The sequence below is a fragment of the Ischnura elegans genome, chromosome 3 (assembly GCF_921293095.1).
Source record: "Ischnura elegans chromosome 3, ioIscEleg1.1, whole genome shotgun sequence".
NCBI classification, from domain to species: domain Eukaryota; kingdom Metazoa; phylum Arthropoda; class Insecta; order Odonata; family Coenagrionidae; genus Ischnura; species Ischnura elegans.
This window is the reverse complement of record NC_060248.1, coordinates 43510462-43525889: the sequence shown is the minus strand read 5'-3', so window position 1 is coordinate 43525889 and position 15428 is coordinate 43510462. Positions and strand designations below refer to the sequence as shown.

General features: G+C 36.2%; 1 long non-coding RNA gene across 1 annotated transcript in view; it reads right to left on the bottom strand.

Moving 5' to 3' along the window:
* The window catches only part of LOC124155712, a 97425-nt gene extending 83718 nt beyond the window's left edge, over positions 1 to 13707 (bottom strand). The window contains exon 1 of the long non-coding RNA XR_006864223.1: positions 13522 to 13707. This is a non-coding gene — a long non-coding RNA (uncharacterized LOC124155712). The remainder of the gene's footprint in view (positions 1 to 13521) is intronic.
* Between the last annotated feature and the right edge of the window lie 1721 nt (positions 13708 to 15428).

The window sequence follows — 15428 nt, the reverse complement described above, 5'->3', positions numbered from 1 at the left end:
GAGCTGCAATAGTGAAGGGGCAGACGTGCTAGGGCTTCAAATTTCATGAGTTAAACGGCCTCAGTTAATCGTTGAGGATAACGACCCCACTTTCCACCCATTTAAAATTCCTCTAAAAAGACATTTTCAAGTTAAAAGACCACTAAATCATTACAATCAATGACATTAGACATTAATTTTAGTTCATTCAATATTTATTTTCTTTGTAGTATAACATAAACGAATTTTTGGGAATGATACCGTAAAACTTATTTGAGCAACATATTTACGGGAAAAGATTTCGATGCTACTAGAATTGAGAAGAAATTGATTACAGATTATTATATGGCCTTCAACTTTGAATCTAGTTTAGGATTGATAAGATTCGATATAAAACATTTTTTGTTAATTTAAAAAAGGAATCGCTGCCATTACCAGATGAAAACATGATATAAGACGCGAATACGAACAAATTCGAGAACAAAATAATTGAAATAAATGTTAAAAAAATTATCTTTAAAATTACTGCCAACGGTTTTCAGAAAATTTTACAATTTCTTTCCTGAGTTTTGGTCCAGGAACGGATTTTGACTCTCGAACAAACCTAATATTCTGCCAAATCTTTGCCACCAATGGGACTAACAACATAAAACCACAGGATAGTGCCATTAAGATGTCGGTACAATAAATTTCGATACAGATGATTCAAAAGCATACAAAAAAATAACGTCTCACAACATCACTAACTTTTTAAAAGATATAGGAAAAATATAAATTTAGTAGAGGTAGTTTTCCGGTCACTTACAAGATATAAAAATAGTTTGCATTTTTATACACTTCAGTTTGTATTATCTCCCATGAACGAGAGTGATGCATAACTTCGCCTTAACCGGTTGACAGTTATCATTATTTCACTGAAAATAGCCAGTATTTTCTTTTATAACGTCCAAGTTCTGCGTGATCAAGCCTGAAAAAATTCTCTTCAATGGCAAAAAAATAGGTCAGTGCTCACTGCAGAGAGTGATATACAGCACATTTTCTCTTTTATAGATCAGTTTTTTACTATTATAAGTATATTAAACTGCGATTAGTTTATTACTCTGCGATAGGCTGCTAAAATTAACAGAAAAAAGTGAATTGCGAAGGAAAATCTAAATCCTTTTATTTCAGCAATCAGTAGATCATACTGCTAATTGTAGAGAAAGGAAGGAATAATATTTTTCAAAGGCAATCATTTAGTAGGGAACTTGAGTGACTTCGACCTTGAGAGACCTTAGCATCGTCATGTGTTTTTGGAAATGGCATACCATACCGAACCTAAAACCACTATCAAAATCATGTTAAATTACGTAGTGTTCTGTAAATTGACGTGAAACATTGAGTGACTTAAGAGTAGTACTTTTAGTTACCTTTAGCGACTTCGGGTGACCTTGAGTCAAAATCAAGACTCGAGACCTCTTCTGCAAACTTATACCTAACACCACAGTACAAATTATTGAAGTTATTTCACAAAAATTCAGAAAAATCGCAAAATAAATTCATCATATCTAATCAAACAAAGCCTCAGACTAGGGTCGTGGATACGAGACTTGGGCATCATCATATTTTTTTTGGGAATGGCATTCCATACCGAACCGAGAACCACCATCGAAATCATTTAAACTGCATAGCATTCTGTAAATTGACGTTAAAGTGAGGACGGATTTATATAAACAGTCAAATCGAACATAAATGCGCCTTTTTTTTCCTAAATATGAGGAAATGCGCTAGAAATTGTAATTTTTTCTTGGGATACTATGTTATCGAAAGTGGTATTCAAGCCCAGTTTCCAGTGGATTTGGAAGAAATCTGACTCGGACGGATTTGTTAGAGTGAATTAAAAGGATGTGAGAAAAGAAATTAGCATGATTTGAGGGAAGTGGAAGCGAGAGTGGAACTTCTGAAAATTCCAACAGAAATTCTAAGAGATGGAATTGAGTGTTTTCAACAAGGCGCGTCAGTAGGAGTTGGGCATATCTATATAATGCTTTCACAGATGACATTTGAGCTGGACTTCTCCACAGTAAGGCTACAATTCGAACCGAACTCATTGCATATAATGCCTACAAATAATCATAACTACCAAGAAATTGACTATGAAGGAGGAAAATGGCTATTACTGGCCAGCTAGACAACAGGACAACGTGACTTACAGGTATTACAATTATACACTCGTTGCGGAATTGTTTTGCAGTTCATGAGTTCAAATTAATCTCCTAAATTGCGCTTGTAAAGTTCTCGTATAATTAGAAGTAGCTAGAATAGCTTTTTTAGGCTTTTATGGAGGATTTTCTGCTAAAAATAGTTTATCACCAAAGCCGAATAGCGTATAATAAACACTTATTCCATCTCCATTTAATAAGTTAACAGCAATATACGATAATCGTACAGTAGCTTAAAGTAAATAGATTTTTTAGTCGCATAGGAAAATATTTTCATTCCGGTGAAACGACCCCATAAAGAGTTCACTAAACAATTATGGACCCTTTGGTGCGCATTGCAAAGTTCTATCCACCTTACTTATGTAAATAAAAATCGTACACCGTCGTTCCAAAACGAAATTGGAGTAGAAAAAAATATAGAATACAGCTGTATAGTTAGGCAAACGGAAAGGCAAACAACATGGACACCAGAAAATTCCCGCAAGTAGCTATTTCCGCACATTTTGGTCATAATATTTAAAACCATGGTATTACATGGCAATTCTGTGATCAGGTTTTAATTCAGCATATAAATTTAGTTTTTAAGCTATATTATTATGGCTAATAAATCCGTAAATTGTTTTGGCGGTGATCATCAGTTTTTTCTCCTATCTTTTAATCATTAAAAAATTATTCCGTTTTTTCTGAAGCGGAGAGAGTAAATAAAATAACTCTGGTCCCTTTTCATCAGTAATAGTGACCTTTTTCACAAAATACCAGTAGTATTTACTAATAAAATGTCGAAAATAGATTATAAATTTTTAAAGAGATTATGACACCCATTGTAACAAACAGCGTGCCTGCTGCTTGATCACTCTATCCACCCCAGGAATCCCCGGTACATAAATGGCAAACATTAAAGGGATTAGCATGGTATCTGGTGATTTTTCCGGGTCTTCTTCCGCGCGTATCCATTTTGTAGGACAATATTTCGCCAACGTTCCAGTTGGCTTCCTCAGGTCCACTGAAGTGTTGATGCAGACATTTGTTCATGTTATATACACCCCGTTTGCCGCCTTTTTTGTGGAGGTGTGCCCTGATTGGTCAGGATCTTTGAAGACCCTTTTCCACGCACTGGCGAGATTGTAGCCGTCTTCACGGTTGAAGTTCTTTGTCGTTTTGGCGATTTCAATTGCCTCCCTGATTATTCTCGGGTATGGCCGCTACTACCCGAGAACATGAACAAATTTCTGCATCAACACTTAAGAGGACCTGAGGAAGCCAACTGGAACGTTGGCGAAATATTGTCCTACAAAATGGATACACGCGGAAGAAGACCCGGAAAAATCACCAGATACCATCATAATCTCCGCGGAAGCCTACTTGGAAACTAAAGGGATTAGCACTTTGCCACCGTGGTTTCAAATGAAAAGGAAAAAGTGCATCCGCTTTTAATGTTTTAAACCTGACAGCCGGAGTGAAAACGCCCTTGACCTCTCATTGCCCTTTCCTCAACCAGTTAACTCTCTCTCTCTCTCTCTTGGTCCTGTTCCCACATTCATATCTTTCATGCGCACTTGAATGTGATGAATAATTTCTTCGAGGAAAAAATTCTACTGGAGTCGGGAAAAAATTCTACTTGAGATAAGTAACAGGTATTGAATGAGGATCCCCATCAATTATTCATCGTTGTTACTCGAGGGTAGTTCACTTCAGTCAAAATACCTCAGCCTTTTTCGACTTGCCCTCAACCGGTCGGTGCCTCATACAATTAGCGGCTAAAAGTTTCGAAAAAAGTATTCTACACTCTGCAAAGAAAAATATTTCTCCATTCTTAACTTTATTAATTTATACTCCACTCACTCCGACCTCAAGGTAAAAATATACTCCATTTTATATAAATATCGCTTGTAATTCACAGCAAGGGAGCATTTTCACTTGATAGTTTTAAAAAATCACATAAAAAATCAAAATTCACGCTGAAAAACGTGTTGAAATTAAATATTCTAATACTATATTTCATCGATTTTCCATTAAAATCACAAGAAAATGTGAAGAGATTTACGTTAAAATTTGTCGTAAACTTCAAATCCATGTAATATGCTAAAAATTATATAATCTTCTCATTAAATTTGTTTCTTTAGACAAAATAATACATATATATAAATGTCATAGCTTGCTAAAGTTGTCCTAATTAGTTAATCTTATACGACTGATTCGTTGATTATTGTGTTTTACAATTAGAAAGGTGGCATACAGAATTTAAGCTGGCATAAAAATTTAAAAAAATTCGGAAACGAGCGAACATGTATCCGAGGGTGGCCCAAGTGATAGGATGGATGAATATTGAATATGTGATGACTGGAAACAGATTGAACCGCAGGGCTAAAAACACGCAGTATGAGAAATGGGTTCACTGAAGCCCCTACTCTCCCCAAATCCCTAGAACGCGTTTTTCAATTTGGTCCGCATTAAAGGAAAATATTTTTTTTTAATATAGATATGCGAGATAGCATTGGAATATTTCACTCTGCCATCACCGTGTAGTGGAGAGAGCTTCCTTCCATTGGCATGAGTTTAACCCACCACAATGTTTTCTACAACACACGCCATTCTCAAAGGATGGAAAGGACTTGCCTGATTGAAAACTCGACTTGTTCCGCTAAAACAACACATTCTAAGAGCTCTTTTGAAATTTGCTTTGTTTGTTTTTTGCTTATATGGAAATATCTTGTTACAAAAAACACGTAGGGACACTCCCAACGAGTCAACAAGAGGAAATATATATTCTTAGGCACCCAAACCTATTGATACATATATCAAGTCTCTTGGAATACCATTTCATCGCTCTAATGCTATTTGCTTCGTTGCCGTAAAAGTATTCCAAGGTAGGATCGACGGTATCTTGTTAAATCAATGCTATAGTTAACAATAGCTCGTCGCATTAAGATAAAGAATTAAATTTCTGCAAGGGCGAGTATTTCCATGCACCTCTCAAGTTAGTATAACGGTATTAATCAAGCAGAAATATAATCGCAAGAGAGACCCCGACACACGAGAACGGCAGCACCTTTCATAAACATATGAGGAATTTTTATGCCTTTCAATTCCATTTATTAGAGAAAAAAATGAAACAATAATATAGGAAAGCCTCAAAAAACTCATTGCAGATATGATTCGATGAGTCATATTTCCATGATATAAACTCACTTTTCACTAAAAAAAAACGAATTTAATAGTTTTATCACGAGAATTGATAAGATACCTACATATAGCGTCCTGAATAATGGTAACCCCCAAGCCAAACAAGCTCTTTCCACCTCAGGTGTTTATCCACCTTTTGTAGCCAGCTGCGAAGAAAAGGGCTGCGAAAATTTAAAAAAAATCTTTTTTATGGCTTTAATCCTGTCATGAGAATTTGAAATGAAGCGCGTTGCTTTGGGATTCAGGGAGAGTGGGTATAATATAACAACTTTTGCTTGCTGCTGGGCCTAGTTTTTCCGTGAAACCAAGAATCTAAATGAGTTTTTTTTATTATTTATTCCATCAAGATATTCTTATATTCTGAATAACAGGGAGGCCTTAATGAGATTGTTATTCATCACATTTTTCGGGAAATTCTCTCCTAAATAATAATAACCTCGGATTTCCTTGTGCTTTTGAGATAAGCAATAAAAATTTAGGCTAATGAGAATATTTTAACCAAATGAAAATTCATATTCAAAGAGAAAAGGTTCTACATACACATTTACGCATACCTCTTCATGCATAATGCAATTTTATTCTAAGAATATTTGTTTATGACCAGGTTTATATCGTGTTTCCACTGAAGATTAATTTTGCAGACAAGCGTGCATTTGCTAATCACATAATGCTTCATGATTTGAAATATATTTCTATTTATCAACTAACAGGAAGTTTTTTTGATTAGTAATTATTTTTATTGAAATATTAAAAAAAATGGTAAAGAGATGCCTACAAGTAATCAGAGGTATTTACGCATGTTCTTTTGAAGAGCTATTTTGTTTGTTTTTTGCTTATATGGAAATATCTTGTTACAAAAAAAAACACGCAGGGACTCTCCCAACGAGTAAACAAGAGGAAATATATATTCATAGGCTCCCAAACCTATTGATACAGATACCAAGTCTTTTGGAATAAAATTTCATTGCTCAAATGATTGACGGTTCATTAATATTAAACACATTAACACACACCCCCAAAGTTAACGAAAATTTGATTTCCGTGATCTTCCCTATGTTACATTGGAAGCTGAAATAGAATACTTAAATACGATTCTGTTACTACTATACCGCACCTATCAAGGCTAAAAGACATCAGTGCCTTGTTTATTACAAATCTTGCATTCTGAGATTGAATTATAAAACTATAGTTTTATTTCATACACCCTCCAACGTTATCAAGGGTAGTTCATGACGGCAAGATACATCCCATGAAATCAAAAATTAATGCCTTTAGTCGTACGGAAATATTATAATTTCTTTAACGCTGGGATATGCTAACAAGTCATACTAAATACTCTATTTTGACGGGAAGAGATAAGCTAGCGGGTCAATTAGAACCTGGAAAATACGAATTGCGTTCTTTCCTTCTCTGCGCACATTATGATTCGGATTCAGTTCTACGGGGGAAAACCGAACATCACTAAATGGTAAAAATTTCCAAAATGTAAATCCAAATGTTTCCCATTGTTTGGGCCTTTAAGGCTGATTTTACAATGGCAATCACTTTTCATCTTCAAGCGCATAATACCAAGATGCTTTCATATTTTTGAAATAGAATACACCTCATCCACTTCCTCATTATATCCATGGGCATCTTTTAAAAGTAACTCATTTTTAAGCAGTAAGTCCTATAAGGATGGATATAATATGAAAAAATTAGGAATCATCAAGAATTATATACGTTTACCGTGATATAATCGCTCAATTTTGAGGCAGAAAAATAAATATTTAAACTCTTTTTTGCTGTAGTGGCTCAATTGTATGAGGGTCACGGTCGATTGACAGTAAGTAACGTATATAGGTTAATGTGATCAATACAAATAGAAGCGCACAATTTATATTCATTTGTACTGCTATACGAGGGTTACTTACAAAATAGAATGAGACATACGTATACGATTTTTAGAACATCATTCCACGAAATAATTGCCAATCTCGCAATATCAAGGGTAAAGATTAATTTGTTCTGCAAAAAAAAAACTTCTCATACAACCTATATCCTGAACCAAAAACCTATTTCCTCCCACGGGGGTCATCTCCCTTCACAATTTTCCCTAAATGCCACGGTTGCTGGGACAGATTTTCCACTGAAACGAATACCCAACAATCCATCCCCTCATCACCCTGGCATCTGCTTCTTTCCAAGCATCAACGAGGGCGGAAATACGAGGTTGGCTGGTAAGGAAGGGATCCGTTTACTTGAGGGAAGAGGAAGAAGTGAGTGCCTAAGAAACCACTCCCTTACGTGCCAGTAAACTTCGCTTCCGTAATACCGGGCCATTGAAATAGAACTACCTGAAGCTCATATGATGTCCAATATTTACCTAAAAGGCTACTACTGGCTCAAACTGGGGCCGAATGCCAAAACAGTAAATTTAATTTTAGAACGGTCGAGTTACAGGTACTGATGAAGTTGGTAGCAAATATACAATTCGAATTAAAAGGATCGGTTACCATAACCCAATGAAATGATTCGTAAAGGGCGACCTAGTTCGCAATAAGTTCAGAGACGGTTGAAAATCTTAAAAAGATGAATTAGTTTATGGATGTATGATACATACTCGGCCTCAAGTATTTATAGAAAAAAAACTATTTTAAATTTAATGATTTGGCAAAATTTTAGACGCTGAACAGCAAAATTAAATTTGATATCCTCGGACTGCCTCCGGACGCAGAAAAAGTATGATACTAACATAAAATTTTTATATAATTAAAAAAGAAATATAAGTCAGTAAGAAAGCTTTCAAGCTAGATTACTAACTTTATAATTTACAATTACAGCAAACAGCATGTTCAAATTCAAACGAGCCTTCCTAAAATAGACGCTATGACCTATCATGTTATATAATTAACCTACACAAGGAGATTCTGTTGAAAGTCGTTAACATCGCAAAATCACTAGAGGACATGAATAACCAACCTTCAATTTGGCTCGCCCACACACGTATGCTCGCGTGGATCAACCCAGATTGTTTCCGGATGAACGCGTACAAAGGCCTTTGACAAAACAGTGCAGCTCATATTTACGTCATCCAGCACTTAGATTTATTTTTACTCTCTACTTTCTCAAGAGCCTCACAATCTCTGAAAAATATCACGCTGTATAACATGATGATATTTCCCTGACGGTACTCGTACAAGGATGAGCTGTGTTCGCTACTTTTTACATTTCCAGGAAATTACTGCACATTGATACAACTTTTTTCATTATTTACGCTTTCAGCCTAATTGCTCGTGGTCCAATTTACGTTGTGCTCGCAATCCTGGTCGAATAAAACACCAGAGATGTTAAAGATAGATTGTACATAGTTATTCTACAATAAATGCGTCGGCAATTTATCTAAAGACATTGATTTAATTCTCTAAACTACTGCTTACAGGCGTCCACAACGACTTGCTATTATCGGTGCCACGTCAAGTGGAAAAATGAAGTAATAACAGAGTAAAATGTATCTATACGCAAAGAGTAAAAGGCGGAGAAAAATCATATCTGTCCCAAAGGCGCATATTCTTAGCGTACAGAAAGCATTTCTGCTTAGAGCTTCTTTTGGCAATTATTTTGTAATGCACTCTTCAATCATGAAATGTTTTCAGGGATTGAAATAATTAAATTGAAGTTAATTCATTAATATTTATTGTGTCGCCAAAAATTCTATCACCCAAATCTATCAAATCAAAAATTCCATCATCCAAAAATTCTACCAACAAGTGTTGTTAAATAGAAATTGGTCGTGGCATAATGTTAAATAATTCAGCCTACATTGCATTACAGATAGTGAGAGCTTCCCAGTCAATACTAACAACGCTAAACCACGGGTAATGTAATCATTCCTATGACTCATTACAAGGACTTTTGTGACATTTTAAGAGTTCCCAGAGCCATCTGAATTGTATTTAGAATATTTTTGTACCGAAGTGAGGATTTATCACGCATATACTTCAATATAAAGGAAAGAGTTTAAAGTCAAAATGGTATTAAAATGAATAGATATTCCTTTTGATTTATCGCATCCTCGCTCGTTACCTAAAATTGGCATGGGTTTAGATTTCCATGCCCACGTAACGACTGTAATTTTTTGCTACAATCATACTTCACTTAACTTGCTATAAATTAGTTTTTAGTTCCTAAGGTGCCGATTTGTTTTCGACCACACAAAATGGTTTGAATGCTGGAATGGAATGCCTATGAGCATTGGCGTAGCCAAGAATTTCGTTTAGAGAAGGGGGGTGCAAAACCAGAGGGGAAAAACAGGGTAAAACAAGGTTGAGGGTTTTAGACTAATTTTTGCTCTTTTCACTATCGAAGGAACTTCATTTTTCAAAGAAATGCTATGTAAATTCATGATTTGTCAATATTTTGTTTTATTTTATGAAGGAAAGTAACTGTGTTTTTATATTTCGAGGGGTGGGTCCGGAACCCCTGGACTCCCCCCTCGCTACGCCACTGGCTGAGTTTCGGGAAAAATTTGGATGGATGCAGAATAAGTTTAATAAAAATTGAAAACTTTTTCATGGATGACAGACATCGGGCGGCTGACCCCTCTCGGCAATTTTCTGCGCTGTTAAACCCATTTACCATAACAGAATTTTGTTCTGTCTTATTGCCCATATTATGAGAGCTCATGAACAGGGAAAATGGCGCAAAGCTTCTTCATAGGACTTTAATTATTCAGAGACCTCCGATTTTACAGATTTTTCTAAAGAAAAAGAACTACAGGATGCAACCTATTACGGTAGTGCATAAGTACCAATGTGCTGTAGAGAGTTAGTTCCAAGACTAACTTATGCACGGTAACAAAAAAGGAAATTAAGTTCTTGAATAGATGAGACCTACCTTGCGGTAAATATTGTAATAAAAAATATTAAGAATACCTTTAAAAGGAAAATTCATTAAGATTTCAATATAGGTTCACGTAAAAATGGATGGTGTGAACTCCCGCCAAAACTTCAACATTAACATTAAATTGCTAAAACTGTAAACCAACTTAGGATAACTTCAAAAAATACCCCCGCTGAATCGGGGATTCGAGAAAAACCAACTTTAAATTCTTCCAACGTCATTTTTCTTTTACTTTTTATCATGATATTTTCTGCAGCAAAGACGACCAAAAAAATCCCCTCTAGGCTATTTTAAAAGCAATCCGCCTCTACCAGCACTGTATCACTACACAAATATTAAGCCAGTCGATTGACCTGAGGCCAGGCATTCATCTGCAAGCAGAAATCAAAACTTCGTATGGGAGAGCAAAGACTACTCGATGTCGTGGAAAAATACTGTACAACCTTTTCCATGAACCAGGGCAATATATGCTAATTAAAGTAGCTGGATATGTTTGCCTAGAGTTTTCTTCGCTAAAGTTAAGCCTAATATTGGTGGAATCAACAAGCGAGATTACAGCCGGAGGGTAACATGCGGCTCCTCATTTTTCATTCATCGCGAGAAAATTCTTTCAAAAATAAACATTTCTCCTTCCAAATTTTGCTTAATTATCCCTTGACACGTTAACATATTTATAAACGCTTAGGAATAAGATGAGTAGATCCTATGATTATTTTCTGGATTACGTCCGCAAGAATAGTGTTCAAAAGCAAGCAACGAGTTGAATAAGTTTAAAGTTTCAGATTTCATTTTCAAGATATCATGTCGGGCTGCGCACACTGCGAGTTTCTTTTTTTTTAACCAGCTTCCGCTAATTATTTATATGAATCGTGCTCTTTCTACCTGGTCGAATTTAATGAGTAGTTGGAAGTATTGTGCAAATGTGAATTAAATGAAATTACCTCGAAGACAAATGAATAAATAAAACAATATTGCAATGATTTAATACTAAATAATGTAACTATTTGAAGCAATCACACTCGCAATCAGAGAACTGCGACGAAATTTCTTTTTTTTTTTCAAAACATTCATCGCATAAAAAGTTTAATACTTTTTATCGTTAATTATCATTATTTATGGTTGAAATACGGTTTTGTCAAGCATTAAATAATGATAATTGAAATCAATATGGTTAATAGCCGAACTTCTCATAAGGAAAATCCTATTTATTAGCATCAAGTTCGGTCTGTGCAAGCTACTTGCGACGGTGTAAATATAACAAATTCAAAAATCTTAAAATATTATCTTACAAAAATAACTATAACAGTTTAGGAGCTAAACTACAACAAAGCAAATAAAATACATCTACCTAATAACATTTTCCACAAAAGTATTACTCAGTCCTAGAAATGCTTCGCGCTTCGAGTAGGCATATACGAAAAAAACTACGCAAAGTGCCGCTCCGTGACTGCTGCAACAGGAAAATAGCGCACACAGCATCCAGGAAAACTCAGCAATTTTATCATATGCAACTCTTACTTCAGATTCAAGGAATTCATCCTTTCGCAAGAGCTCACAGTGAAATTACATGCACGTTGTCGACGATATTCCCCCCAAAAAATTATCCCCGTGTTCTGTGAGGATAATTTTAAGAAGGAACTCCATATTCTGCACTCCCAGGAACAAAATAAGTACTTTGATGGCATTAATTAATCATTGGAACTTCGCATAAACGGAACATACGTTGCATATCATATAAAAAAATTCAATACGCTTCCAACATATTATGCGTTTCCAGCATTTGTGTCAGAAAGGCTTCGTTTGGACACACTGTTAAACGTCTAAAATGTCTGACTTGACGTCCTATCAAGGTCCACGCCTACGTTCAGCATAAGGCAATTTCTGGTGTCTTCTTTCTCCTCAGTTTACCAAATGCATCGCGGCCTATTAAAGTCAACTATCAACCCGTGAACAAATCAATTTTGACAAATGCTAAACGATGAAAATTATACCACTGAATAATATCGATACGATTTCTAAAACTAGGACTCCGATTAAATTGATACTTGAAAAGCTAATGGTGGGATAAACCAGGCATTGTATTGATCTCATCGTCAATTGGAATATCTTCCTCTAATTTTTGTTTAAAAATTTACGCTCCTTTCCATCCTGAGAACGTATTTTTAGTAAGTTTCTCAGACAGTAGAGAACCGAAATTTTCACTTGTCATCTGCTATTCAAATGAAGAAAAAAATTAAAGTAATAACAGGGTAGAGACAGTATCGTAGATAAGCTTTATTCCAACTTTTAAAATATATCTCTAGGTTATTTTTAACCATTTCGTTGCTACTATGAATCTAGCGATGAGAGATTTTATTGTATAGTTTTACACTCGCTTATTATAATGCAGGTGGAATACTTTGCGTCAAGCTCTCAGAAACCCCGACTCGTGGGCCATAGAATGATGACCTCTTTCCTCATATTCATGCCGAATGACCGGCCTCACTCCCACACATCTTTTCCGACGGATAACAAACAAACCCAGATCCTTGAAGCAATGCCCGCCCCCCTCTCGAGGGAGTGCCAGCAAAAAAGCAGATGTGAAAGCGGACCGAAGAGGTGTTTCGGCCGGGATGAAAATGAGAGAGGGCTCCAATGATGACGTGGGTAGAGTAACACTCACACTTCTATACATTATACACCTTTGAAAGGCGGAGACCCATTTCCATCAATATTCATCCATCAACAAGATACAAGGCTCTTTCCTTGAACTATTGAGGACTTCAGAAATGATCGTTTTCAAATAAATTCCACCAAATCAGGCGTTATAAAATGGAATTTAGATATATAGAAATTAGAGTTAGTTGTACTTTTCAATAATTATTTTAACACGCACAGCGCGTTTCGGTTAACAGAGCCATCATCTGATACAAGACCAGATGATGGCTCTGTGAGCATCCTTACACATTAAAATAACTGTGGAAAAGAGCGACAACTTTTTATTTAAAAATGCTTGTATTCTAGCGAATAAGCATCCCCTAGATGACCACTTAAAATTTGCAGCCAAACCCTAGTGAAACGCTAACGCCTCGAGCTAGCCGGCCTCGGTGGTAGTGGGGTTAAGTCCTAGCCAGGCAAAACCGAAAAGATCGTGGTTTCGAGTGCCACATGGGTGAGAAATGGGTGTTTTCAAATGTACTCCGCTTATATTATAAAATGCAAATAGCTAAGGGAACTTGTGGGAGATATTGCTATCATTTTTTGAAATTGTCATTAGGGAAGTTGAATCTGCATTTACCTGCTATCCAGCGAGGGGTGTCGATATAAGGTCATCGTCATCAAATGGTTTTCTGCCCACTGGCAGGTCCAAAACACCAAAGCAGTCTCCACCTCCTCCTGTACTGTACCTCCTTCATTTCCTTAAGCCTTCTTTTCGACCTCACTTCGTCTGTCATCTTCAGTCTTTTTCTTCCTCTTCTTGGTGTCCTTTCAAGGTTAAACATAAAAAATAACAATATTACTACTTAAGATACTCGTTTTGTCTAACTCTTTTCCCAGCCATATATTTATCGATGACTGTATAACCTTCTCAGTTCACTCATAGTTTTTAATTAAGCTACATGGTCATGACGGCAAACGTTTCAAAACAATAACTAGGCAATTAATTGGATTTTAAGAACAATGCTTCATTCCTCACTCACTCCATAATATTAGGATTGCAATGAAGTTTTCACTGTAAACTATGACCATTTCAGCTTTATGGCATTGAGTCCTCGAGAATTCTGAAATAGATAGCGATCATCATAATAGGGAGAGGAATATGGACGGGGTCGCATCATCGTGTTACTTGAATGGGTCATTCCTTCCGTTCTTTAACTTTCATGTGAATAGAAATACACCTCTCAACCTCAGCTCGAAAAGTCCTACATCAATGCTACTTCACAAAGAAAGATTAATGGGTCAGCACTGAATCAAAAGGGTAAGAGAGAACAAGTAGCAGGAATTTTCCATTTATCATAACACATTCCCGGGCATTGGCCAAACCCAGTGACAGTCACTTTCGAAGTAAAAAGAAATAGATAAATGAAGTGAAACACTTTGCACTTTACATATAAAAATTTACATTATCAAGACCCATGACAGCACTATCAAAGAGTCTTGATAATGCAGCAGTGCAGCGAAACATGACGACTGTAGTTGAATAAATTTTTATGCGGAAAGTGAAAAGTGTTTCACTTCATTTCTCATAATGGATCTCCACAAAGTATCTGCCTCATCCATCCAATTCATAAAAAGAAATAAGTATGAAATAACTACGCTCGCAGTGTGAAAAGCTCGAGTGATGAAAGAAGATGCTAGAAAGAGTTGGTTGGTTGTTTATACGGAGGATGAAACTGCCATTTGAGGGCTATTGGATTGTTTATGATGAAAGGGGCAGGTAAAAGCTCGATAGATAATAGGAATGAGTGGGCAGAAATCCTGCTCCAACATTAGGCAGCACATTACAGTACTTATCGAGGCAAAAACTGTTTCACTTACTGTTATTATGTAATTCGGCACTTCAAGAAAACGGCTCACAACTACAGCAGCAAACACGTAAGCATTGAGATTTGTTCAAAATATCATTGCTAACACCGTTTCTAAACATAATATTTCCATGTATTTCTCAATCTAACCACATTTCATCGAATTCCACTCATCATTAAAATGCAAACACTATATTAACGTAACCTAACTACTCTCCTTCAATGGAAAGCACTATATACGGGTATCAGTCTATTGTACATGTACAGCAAGATATACGCTGCACCACAGGATGCGTCCACATCACGCGATAAAACAATTCATCCCGGCCCAAGGCCCATGCATTCAATATTGATCTATCATGTATCCGGCGTAAACAGAATACATCAAGGCCGTAGCTGAGAAGGAATAGAGGAGGAGACGAAGAGTGACCGAAAAAAGGATGCCGTGACCAAAGAGACGCAGAGGGAGATCGTCTGCGAGAGTTCCACGACAGATATAGAGGAGAAATATGCTTAGGAGTCACGCAAAGCCGCCGTAGGAAGAAAAATATCGATATATAAGATATAAACTGCACTAGAATTAGATAGTTGATGTAAAATAAGTTCAGAACTGACATAATATCGATGCAGTACAAGTGATAGTAACGACCTATAAGGACACCGCCGCCAATTGCCTCGA